The sequence below is a fragment of the Melanerpes formicivorus genome, unplaced genomic scaffold (genome assembly GCF_026170545.1).
Source record: "Melanerpes formicivorus ecotype bairdi unplaced genomic scaffold, bMelFor1.0.p_v2 SCAF_21, whole genome shotgun sequence".
Lineage (NCBI taxonomy): Eukaryota > Metazoa > Chordata > Aves > Piciformes > Picidae > Melanerpes > Melanerpes formicivorus.
The window spans coordinates 5,730,194-5,740,918 of record NW_027142373.1 but is presented as its reverse complement, the minus strand read 5'-3'; the positions used below and the strand labels follow the sequence as shown (position 1 = coordinate 5,740,918).

Here is a 10,725-nt window from a genome sequence, read left to right as displayed (position 1 = left end):
TTTGCCCTGAAGCCACAAGGCTGGAGGGTTCTCAGTGTGAGCTGTATCTGTGTCAAAATCACTTCACACCCACAGGAAAGCTTTTTAATATGAATTGGGCTTTAAAAAAACTTCACCTTGATTTACTGAGAATATAAAGTGGGAGCATAGTCAATGTGTTGGTTGTATGAATGGCAATGGATACTGTAACCTGAAGGGTATCTGCTACCAAGGCAACACCAAGTACTAACTCACCTTAAAAAAGCTTCCAAAGAAGATCTTTATTCAAGGCAGAGTTTGTTAAATGAGCAAAGCAATGTTATCTTGAAGTAGACATTCTCTCTACATATATAAATATAGAAGCTTTTAAGATAAACACACTTCCAGGGAGTTTTTATGCTGGTGGTGATAAGTTACCTCACTGCAGCAGAGTCTGCTGGATTTTATTACTTTCCAAGAGGCTCAAGTCAGCAGTGAAAGTGAAGTGGTTTAGGCTGGGAGTCAGCCCTGGGAGAAAGGCAGCAAGGATACCACTGTTCACAATCATACAGCTCAGCATAAAACTCCAACACGCTCTTATTTTCATTTGCTAAGGAAGTCTGTAGAGCTGTTCCTGTAATTTCAAATCCATTAGCTTCCCTTGTGCCACCATTTTAAGACATGGAAAAAGGGAGGTTGGCAACTGGTGGCTAAAGCACTATTGGTCGATTGGCTTAGAGTGAAGGATCCATTACAGATACCTAAACTTCATTTTATCCATAAACTACATTTCAACAGCATTGTAGCTAGCAGAGTCTGCAGGAGACAGTGGAGTTGGTTCTCCTCCAGGGAAGCTGGGCAAAGGTCTCCTGGAAAACTGTGGCATAACCACGAGTGTATATTATCTTCTGGCATAATCAGACTTTGCCTCCTGATGCAATTGGGAAATCACATCAGAACAGAGATTTAAGTGCAGGTTCTCAGCCTCTTTTCTCTCCTTCAGCCATTTTGGCTGAAGCAATGTGGTTGCATGCCTGGATGTCACACACTACACTCACCAACTGGCTTAAAGCAGTAAGCAGCTTTTGTGTACAATGGGACGTGTGTGTGCAGACCTGCAAAACCACAGAGGTGGAAACCCAGCCAGCTATTCTTCAGACCTAAGTGAGTCCTTTCCTCACAAAATCTTCTTAGAGCCCTTTCCAAGCATTATTTAATTTTACTGGACTTTGCAACATAACCCTTTGCAGTGTCTCTCTTTAGCAGCTGGAAAGACTGGGGGATGAGGAAATGAAATGTGCCACCTGAAGGGGATCAGAACGGAAGAGCTCCAGGGTTGTTGTTCTGACCCACGAGCCATAGCTGAGATCTGCAGGTAATCCTCCACTTTCAATGTATGAAAACTCAGTGTATAAGAACTATAAAGTGCTTCCAGTTTTTGAGGAAATGGTTATAGCTGTGATTCTCTCAGTGTGCCCAGTGGGAGATACAGGAATATTTTTACCCATCTCAGCAGCTGACGGATTTTCCCACAGATCTTCTAGGGAATTCAGATGTCTTTCCAAAGCAATAAAACCTGAGATTTTTTTAATACTGACATGTTTCTGTTTCTCTTAGAAAAATCATAGCCCTTTAACTCCCCGTGAAGGTTACCTTTAAGCAATGGACATTCATTCTCCAGGCAAAAGGCAGCCTCCCTTTAAAAGCAGTATTTTTGGAAAGACCATGTGCCCATTGCATTATCTCCCTTTGCCTTCAGTCTGAGCTTTGATCTCATTGCTTTTCATCCTGGTGCTGGGAAAGACAGCTCTTTGGTGCATCCTGAGAGCTGCCTCTGCCTGGAGCACATTGTTCCCTCTCAAACCACTGCAGGGCAATCTCTCAGCAAGCACCCTTGATCCGTCCATGGCAGGGGCTCACAGTCAGCCCAGCTGCTAACAGAACCTGTTAACGATGAACTTCTGGCATATGACAGGACAGAGATGTTTCACATTCCAGCCTTTGATGCCTTTTGGACCTTAGCTGAAAGATATGGTGGCTTCAGACATGCTGTAGAAAGGGCTTTACAGGCTGAAAAAGCAATGTAGTTGTTTAACAAATTAAAGGAGGTGAAGTCTTAGCCCAGTCCCTTTGAACAAACCTGGAAATGAAAGTCACTCTTCCTACATTTGCTCCCTTCTCTTTGTTCCCCTTTTGCAAAGCATTGTTAGGAGAGAGATGCTTGTGGCTGAAGGTATGAGCCAGACATTCACCCAATGCGTAGGTGTATCACAAAGGGTGCTAAAGCCTTTATCTACATTCAAGTGCCTGCTTCATTGATAAACCTCTGAAACACATCATTTTGAGATATGAGGGAATTGATATCATTAAAGATTAAAAACAATTAATAAATCTATTGACTGGGTAACCTCCAGCAGTTCAGTTCAGTCCTGTCCTGTCCTGTCCTATCCTATCCTATCCTATCCTATCCTATCCTATCCTATCCTATCCTATCCTATCCTATCCTATCCTATCCTATCCTATCCTATCCCATCTCTATTATTCTATTCTATTCTATTCTATTCTATTCTATTCTATTCTATTCTATTCTATTCTATTCTATTCTATTCTATTCTATCTTTCCATTCCATTCCATTCCATTCCATTCCATTCCATTCCATTCCATTCCATTCCATTCCATTCCATTCCATTCCATTCCATTTTATTCAATTTTTTCTATTCCTATTAATTTCTATTTCTATTCATTTCTGCTTCTCTTTCTCCTTCTATTTATTTCTATTTATTCTTCCTTTCTATTATTTGCCTTTTGAAAACACAATGCTTGGCTTAAAACGCTACAGGCAGGAGACAGCCAGTACTTTATAAATGTGTTTGGGATTGTTACCTGCACATCTATTTACCCGGGTGAGTGAGAAAACAAAACTTGGCCTAACAAAAGAAACACCTTGAGGTATGGCCTGTCACTTAAGACAAACAAAAAAGAAGAACAACAAAGAAAATCAAACAACTGATTAGTTTCATAATGAATTATCCTCCCCCTGCCTCTCCCTACCTTATTTTAAATAAAACCTGATGATGCAAAGTGTTCCTTGGCTTCTTGCTCTGTAGCCAACCAGCTCTCTGTGGAAAGAGCTTCTCTTTTTTTTTTTTATGGCTACGTATTAAAAGTAAACCAGCCCATGCCAGGCCTGGATAAAAGGCTATTTATTTTCAACCAATTTGATAGCTGCAGTTTTCAGTAATTGAATTTTCTGTGGTCAGAGAAGCAGTAATCTTAGAAACCAAATAAATATTTTTTAATAAAATGGAACACTGAGAAGCCCTATAATAATGTCAAATATGTAGCCACTTATGGATGGATAAATATTTTAAGAAATTTACATCTCACCCAATGCTTTAGGCCTTAAGCTTCCCTGGAAATTTCAAACAACGCTATTTGATTTTGGGGAGGGGACGTGAGGGGGATAAAGAGCTAAATACTGATCCTTCAGTTTGCAGCAGGTTTTATTTCCAGTACTTATGCAGCAGTTGCTTCTTTAATCAAGAAAAGAAAATTCAGAGAACATTTTCTCAACCCCTTTCATTAGCTTGTTCTAGTTCATATGATGCAGGTTGTACTGCAGTTGCCTATGCCTGCACACAATTTACCAGCTCAGGACCATCCCTAAAAGCTTCTGCAGAGTTACAGATGAGTGCTACTGTCCTGGCCACATAACAGAAAATCAAATTGAATTTTTAGGAGAAAAACAGTTTGAAGTTTGTGCGAAGCGAGGGGGCAGGGAGAGGTTTGACTCAGAATTCCTTCAGGAAGCTAAGGATGAGGAAGAGAAAAAAAGCAAAGGGATACTTATGTCATGGATATGCACACATAAATTACAGTTAGAGATCAGTCTGTTTCCTTCAGCTTTTATGCAAGTGCTTGTATCTGAAGAGGCTACTGCCTGCTAAACACAGATGAAAGCACTTTTAAACAGTGCTTCAGTGCAGGGGGCAGGCTATGGAGGAAAGCTGTCTGTGCTCTCTGTATGCTGGACCCTCAAGAAGTCTACATTTCTGGACCCAGCGACCCACACCACCACAAATCCTAACCCAGTTCTCTGCTGTCAGCAGCCAGCAACCACTTCAGAAGGTCCCTGATAATTTTGCCAAGCTCCTTTTCCAACCATGGTGTGCTTCCCTGGGTTGAGGGACTCTTGTTTGCAGGACATATTTATTCTCTCTGAAAGTGACAAATCCTTATGGAACAAACACGTTTCAGTGGTCTGCAAAATGAACTGCAAAGACAGGAATTGCATTTCCTGCAGCACTCAGTTGCATTCCAGAACTTGATATTATTGTTCTCGTATGGTGACACCTGCTGGCAAATGCACACTCCTGTAACACCCTCTGGAAGAAAGATCAATTACAAAACTAATTTGGATTAGTGAGCACAGGTCAGGTGTTTGTGAAATTATACACAGGGAAGTGGAAGGAACTGGAGTTATTCAGATGAAGTAAGAAAAAGCATTAGGAACATACATCAGGACTTTTAATACATGAAATGCTGCTACAAAAGAGAATAGATTTCTCTGTATCCATGGGATAAGACAGAATAAAGGAGCAATGAATATAGTAGTGAAACTGTAGAGTTTGGTAAGATACTTGTTTAGTAAATGGCTTTTAACTGTGAAGCTGATGCTGTGAAATCTTCACAACTGGCTATCTGGGGCCTCATAGTGTGCAGTGACACCATTCCTGCTTCCAGCAGCTATGCTGCTTCAAAGTTGATTTCAATATCTGAAAGGGACCTACTGGAAGGCTGCGGAAGTACTGTTTAGAAAGGCTTGGTAGTGATAGGATGAGGGGCAATGGTTTGAAACTGGAGCAGGGGAGATTTAGGCTGGACATCAGGAGGAAGTTCTTTACAATGAGAGTACTGGAATAGGTTGCCCAGGGATGTGGTTGAGGCCCCATCCCTGGAGTCATACAAGAACAGACTTGATGTGGCCCTAAGCAGCTTGATCTAGTTGGAGGCGTACCTGCTTACTTCAGAGGGGTTGGACAAGCTGACCTTTGAGGGTCCCTTCCCACCCAATCTGTGAATCAGTGATTGATCCATTAGCCAATTAGACCAGTCCCAGTTTAAATTTAACTCTCATATTTTAGTTTGCTTCTTCTTTTTCTTTCTCCCCCCTATTTTAAAGGTCGATGAAAACTGAAACCCAGGTGGTTTTCAGCATGACATTCTGTAGAAATCAGGTATGAAATTACCTGTTTATTAATGATGTGTCAGGAGAATGGCACACTCACAGCCAACTCCAGCACTGGCAGTGCTAATGGAGAAATAACAACCTTGCATTATATACAATATGTATTCTACAGGGCTGGAACTTTGTATCCCTAGAGAGGCAGCTGAAGCCCATATGTTTTATCTCAAACTTTAAATCCCAGAGAGCCACGATTCCAAAATGGAAGCTAAATATATGCTTGGTCTCTATTTTGCTGTATCACCTCCTTGGGATTCAAGCATGAGTGAAAAATTGGCATCAGATGTGCAAAGATTCAGAATGTCACTAGTGGATGCTGCAGGCATGGAAGAGCACTGGTGGTGGGATGGAGTTTTGCAAGAGCATATCTGATAGCCTAGCACTTGAACAAGAATCACCACTAGCATCTGACCTGGCACAGACATGGAGCATTCCTGCTGTGCCATCAAAAGATCATTATTTCACAATTAAAAGCTCTGAGCTGTTGCCACAGTGATGTCCACCACACTGAGCAGTGGAAATAAACCATCATTCACATCAGATGTCAAAGTAAATCTTGTTCAGCTGCAAGATCCTTGAAAAGTCTTCATTAAATTTTCCAGGGAGTTTGTCTCCCTTATAAAAAGGTTCATATTTCCTTCTCTTTCTTTGTTCTGGAAAATTCTTGGGATAATACATGGGCCTGTCAGCATGCAACCAGAGGGACTCAGCTTGACAAAACCTTTTACTAACGATGTATCATGTCGATAGTCACTGGGGATTGTTCTGTTATTGCCAAAGAGGAGCTTCTTTTAAATATTTTCTTCCAAGTTTTAGCCTTCCCAAGTACCTTGTAACATAGGATACGAGGAGCAGTTACTGAGAGTTTTTCCAGGAGACAGGGTCTTTGTTTTGGAGACTTCATTTTACAATATTTGCCTTGTTTAATAAGGAAAGATGCATCTTGGAGCAGACTTTGTTGGTGCAGCTCTGGGGCACCATGTAATATTTATATTCTGTTAATCTTATAGCTTTAAATGAAAGATGGAGGAGGCCAAATCCAACCTTCATATAAATGCCATTGATTTGGGGTTCTAACAGGATTGGATTTAGGCCAGTGTTTTCCCTTGCCTCACTCTTTGCCTTTCAGGATATTTGTGGAAATGAGTAACAGGGTCATTTGGTATTCAGCCCTGGGTATGAATTATAATCTTGGTATAAGCTTCAAAGAAATTTAAAAGGCAAATTTTTCACCTCAGAAACACACTTTTCTTCAACCAGTCAGAAAATCCATTGCCAGATTCAGTCCATGGCTTGCAGAAAAGCAAGGGAGCACAGAAGCATTTGCACACACAGACACACACTGGAGGTTTAGCAGGCCCCACTTCAAAACCAGAGAAAAAACGACAAAGTATTCCACACTGAGTGAAGGGGACAGCTTGGAAGCTGTTCAGAAACCTGAGGGGACTCACAAGACTGGCCTAATCAGGTACATAAATTTATATCATATCTACATTAAAAATAGAAGGAGGCCACCTTGATGCTCTCCTGTACCTTTATTTAATAAGGGCTATAAAACAATTAAACAACTGCACACATTTAACATGTTCTCCCTGAGCCATTTCCTGGAGTGATTGATTTCTGCCCCCTTCAGAGCACTGTGCACAATAAGGCAACAGAAGAGTTAGGCAGGACCTACTTCATCTGTCCGCAGCAGGCAGCAGGGCTGGAGGTTACCCTGACCTGCATACTGGGGAGAAAGGATAAAACCTCCAATGTTCAGGAATATGTTTCTGTTTCTGGGATCTGATGAACAGAAATCAGACAAGAGCTACAGAAACATCATAACCCTGCCACATTTAATTGCCTTAAGATTCCTGGATATATTAAATCTCAGTCTGAATTGGAGCCTGATTCTGACCTCACCAGCTCCTATTAAGATGGAAAAAAACCTGAACTAGAGAGACTTAGCTTGGGTTTTAGAGTCCTGAGACTGTCAGAAGGTCAGGGTTGGTCATACTACACAGCAAGAGACAGAGGCTCAGTGAAATGTCCAAACCATCAGAAATGGGCCTCTAGATTTTCTGATGCCTTCATCACATTTCAGCTTTTCCTGATTAAAACAGATTCATCCCTCCAGCTATGCACAGAATATCTTCAGGTTGGACATTAGGAAATTTTTTTTCCCCAAAAGGGTTGTCAAGACCTGGAACATGCTGCCCAAGGCAGTGGTAGAGTCCCCATCCCTCAAGGGATTTAGAAGTTGTGTAGGTGGGGTGCTGAGGGACATGGATTTGGTAGTGTTAGGTTAGTGGCTGGACTCAATGATCTTAAAGATCTTTTCCAGCCTAAACAATCCTATGATTTTATGATTAACACAGTCAGTCTTTTCTGTTAGGGTGTCTCTCCTCTCCTTATCACATAGCTCTGCATTCTTTTTATCTTAACTTCAGCTTATTTCATCATTGCCAATCTAAAATATCAAGACATGCCATGTATTTCCTTTGCAGCTGTTGTCCAACATCCCTTCTCTTCTCTCTCAGCTCTGCTTTGAGGTCCCTCTCCATGCTTTACCTCCATGTGTCTGTCAGCATAGGCACTTCCAGGAATGGTCTATGAAACACACTTTCCTCCAAAGCATTCCTTCACCCTCTCATCTTGCATAACAAATAATTGCTTGAGCGTAGGGCAGCCTGACCATGGGCTGGAGTTAATGCTGTGCTGGTATGCTCAGACACTGGTGTATTCTATCACCCTGTATTAAATTTGCAATTGATCCTACAAGCACGAGCCTCTTTCAGCTTGCACATGAGCTCAATGCCCAGACATGCATGATATAGGATTAGTAAGAGGTTTTCATTATGTTCTCTGAACACAAATGGTCACGGTTTGTGGAGGTCCCCTTGAGGAAAACTTTTCTCCCAACTCCCCCCAAGTGTGCTCTGAATTCAATTCTCTAAAACCCAAACCATAATGCTCCTCAGAAGCACACAGAGGCAGGATTTGATGCCAATGTGGAGCTGGGTGCATTGTTAGCCAGGTACAGAATTTTCACCTCACAAGGACACACTCTGTGATCAAACTCTTAGGCACAGGGGTGCTGTGTATCACTTTAATTTGTCCAATGTTGTTCTGTGTGCACCTTCTTCCCATGAAAGGCTGTAACTACACAAGCAGTATCTCCTGGCTGTATGCAGAGCTGTGTGTAAAAGATGATGTTAGTTCACAACACTTATTCCACTTTTTTTCCATGGAAAAGAGAAGGAGTTGAAAACTTCTTAATGTTTTCATTTTGCTTTAGTTATCATGTGGACTATTTTGAAGAGGCTCACACATCTGACTCCAGGAACTGCTGTGACACGAATTAAATGAACCCCCAGTCAACATTCACTACTTTCCTTTACTGAACTTTCTGGTCTCCTCTAAAAAACAACAATAGCATCTCTTCCTCAGAGGGAGGAGGTGGATAAAAAGGGAAAAGCCAGGACCCAACTAATTTTAGCAAGTCCAGAAGGAGGAGACTCCATGCCAGAAGACACATGGCATTTTTAGTTCACCTTAAACCTTCCCCTTGGCATTTCAAGCCCTATTAATAAGCAAAACAAACTTGTTTGAGAAAACAGATGAGTAAACATCTTTGATGGCTGTACCCTATTACTGATTCACCTTCCTTTCACCCACCACCCCAGGCCTCCACTCTTTGACTCTGAATATTTTTATCATTAAGGCAACAGCGCTGGGACATGTTGTGGTAAATATTCAAAAACAAAACACATGGCAAGGGTCAAGCAACGTTCCCTCAGCAGTGTGGGACCTTGCCATTAACTCCCTCCTTGGAACAAAACTCCCTGTATCATAATGCTGAGGGGAAAAAAAAAAAGAGAGCAAGGGAGAGAGAGAGGAGAGTCAGGCTGGCACCAGCAATATAATTTAGTGTGCAGGTATTTGATTTGATAAAAACCCTACCTTAATTTAAAAAAAATACTTCTCTGTATGTATATATGTATATATATAATAGGCTCCTGACAAGGTTGTAATTCATTGAGAGGGGCCAGGCCCAGAGTTTGGGTTTGACATGTCACTCCAACCTAAACCATGACTGGTTTTACGTGATCCCCTAAGAGGGTAGCGTGTTGCAGCTGGCAAAAAAATAAACAAACCTGAGCTCTGTGCTAACAGATCTTCCCCCCCCCGACCCCCCCCCCACTTTTGATTTATGCCACGAGCAAAGGCGAAACAGCGACACACTTGTGAATCTAGGCTTCATTTGGTCACTCTTCTTGAAGCAGCAGCAGTGTCCTGGATGGGCAGAGATGGACAGCGTGAAATCCATGGCAGACAGGCCTAGAACAGGCAGGACGGAGAAGCAGATGAACAGGAGCTCTGAGGGACTTTTTTCTTTTGTATGACAGCATCTCACATGCACATGCATGACCCTCTTTTTATTTGCTTTTTAATTCCCAGGGAACTCTCTGCTTCTGCTGATGTGCTGCTGAGGAGAACCTGGCATGATTCCTGTGCAGCAGTCAAGCAGCACGTTTTGGTATCACTCATTAAACTCAGGTTTTTATTTCAAAATAAAATCAGAAAATCAGATATTCCTCTGTAAAATTGCAGGTTTTGCTCTTGGATGCTCTTGGCTACCTGGGAGGGTTTTTTTTTCTGTATACTGTCTTCAGAAACATATTTAGACCTTCCCTTACCTTCAGTCTTCACTGCTTGAATTGCATTAAGAGTACTATTAAGTACCAAGAGCACTCAATTAAGAGTCTAAAATACTTGTATTTTCCTTTCAGACATATTCTATTGCTAGCATGAGTAAACACACTGCAGGGAGGGCAGCAGTGACTGGGAGAGGACACTAAACCAAGCCCACCTGTTTGCCCCCAAGCAAATCAAGCAAACTGTCCCCAGCTCCCACATAACCCCAGTTCCAGTCCTGGGGCTGTCCCTTTTCTTTCTGGTGCATGGGAAATGACTTAATTCCCCACAGTGGACCCAGCCCTGTCTCTGCACAAATCCTTGAACTCCAAGCAAGGCACTGTGGTTTCTCTATTGTTTTTAGTTTGTTTTTCTTTCCAGTAGAAACATAAAGCTGCAGTGTTGGATTTGTAAGCATGGATGACAAATACAGAGTGTCAGAGCAGCATGTTGCTTTTCACCTTGGACATACATGTTAAATTGTTTTAGCTGAATGCCTAAAGAAACAAGGCTTATGTGCTACTGTTGTATGGATTTCTTCTCCATTCCCTTCTAACCCACAAGTTTTTAATCACTGACTAAATTCAAGCAAACCTACCAAAGGAGTAAAGACCTTAAAGGCAAGTTTCTAATAGATTTCATTGAACAGGGAATGGGATAGGGGAGACAGCTTCCAAATGCTAAAAGGAGCCTCCCCCACCCCCAAGGCAGCAAGAAAAAAAATAATAATACAAAAACACACTAGAGGGAGGAAAAGATGTTGAAAAGTATCTTTCATTAAACTCTCTCCACACAAAACTACTTGTTTATTACTATGAGAATTTTTATATCCATCTCTCTG

At 41.7% G+C, this 10,725-nt stretch overlaps 1 long non-coding RNA gene across 1 annotated transcript; it reads left to right on the top strand.

Annotated features, from left to right (window-relative positions):
- The first annotated feature begins 982 nt into the window (after positions 1 to 982).
- On the top strand, positions 983 to 9,691 carry LOC137447793 (uncharacterized). The gene is made up of 3 exons (XR_010988929.1): positions 983 to 1,122; positions 1,222 to 1,333; positions 9,648 to 9,691. It is a non-coding gene; the product is annotated as an uncharacterized lncRNA (long non-coding RNA).
- Positions 9,692 to 10,725: the final 1,034 nt, after the last annotated feature.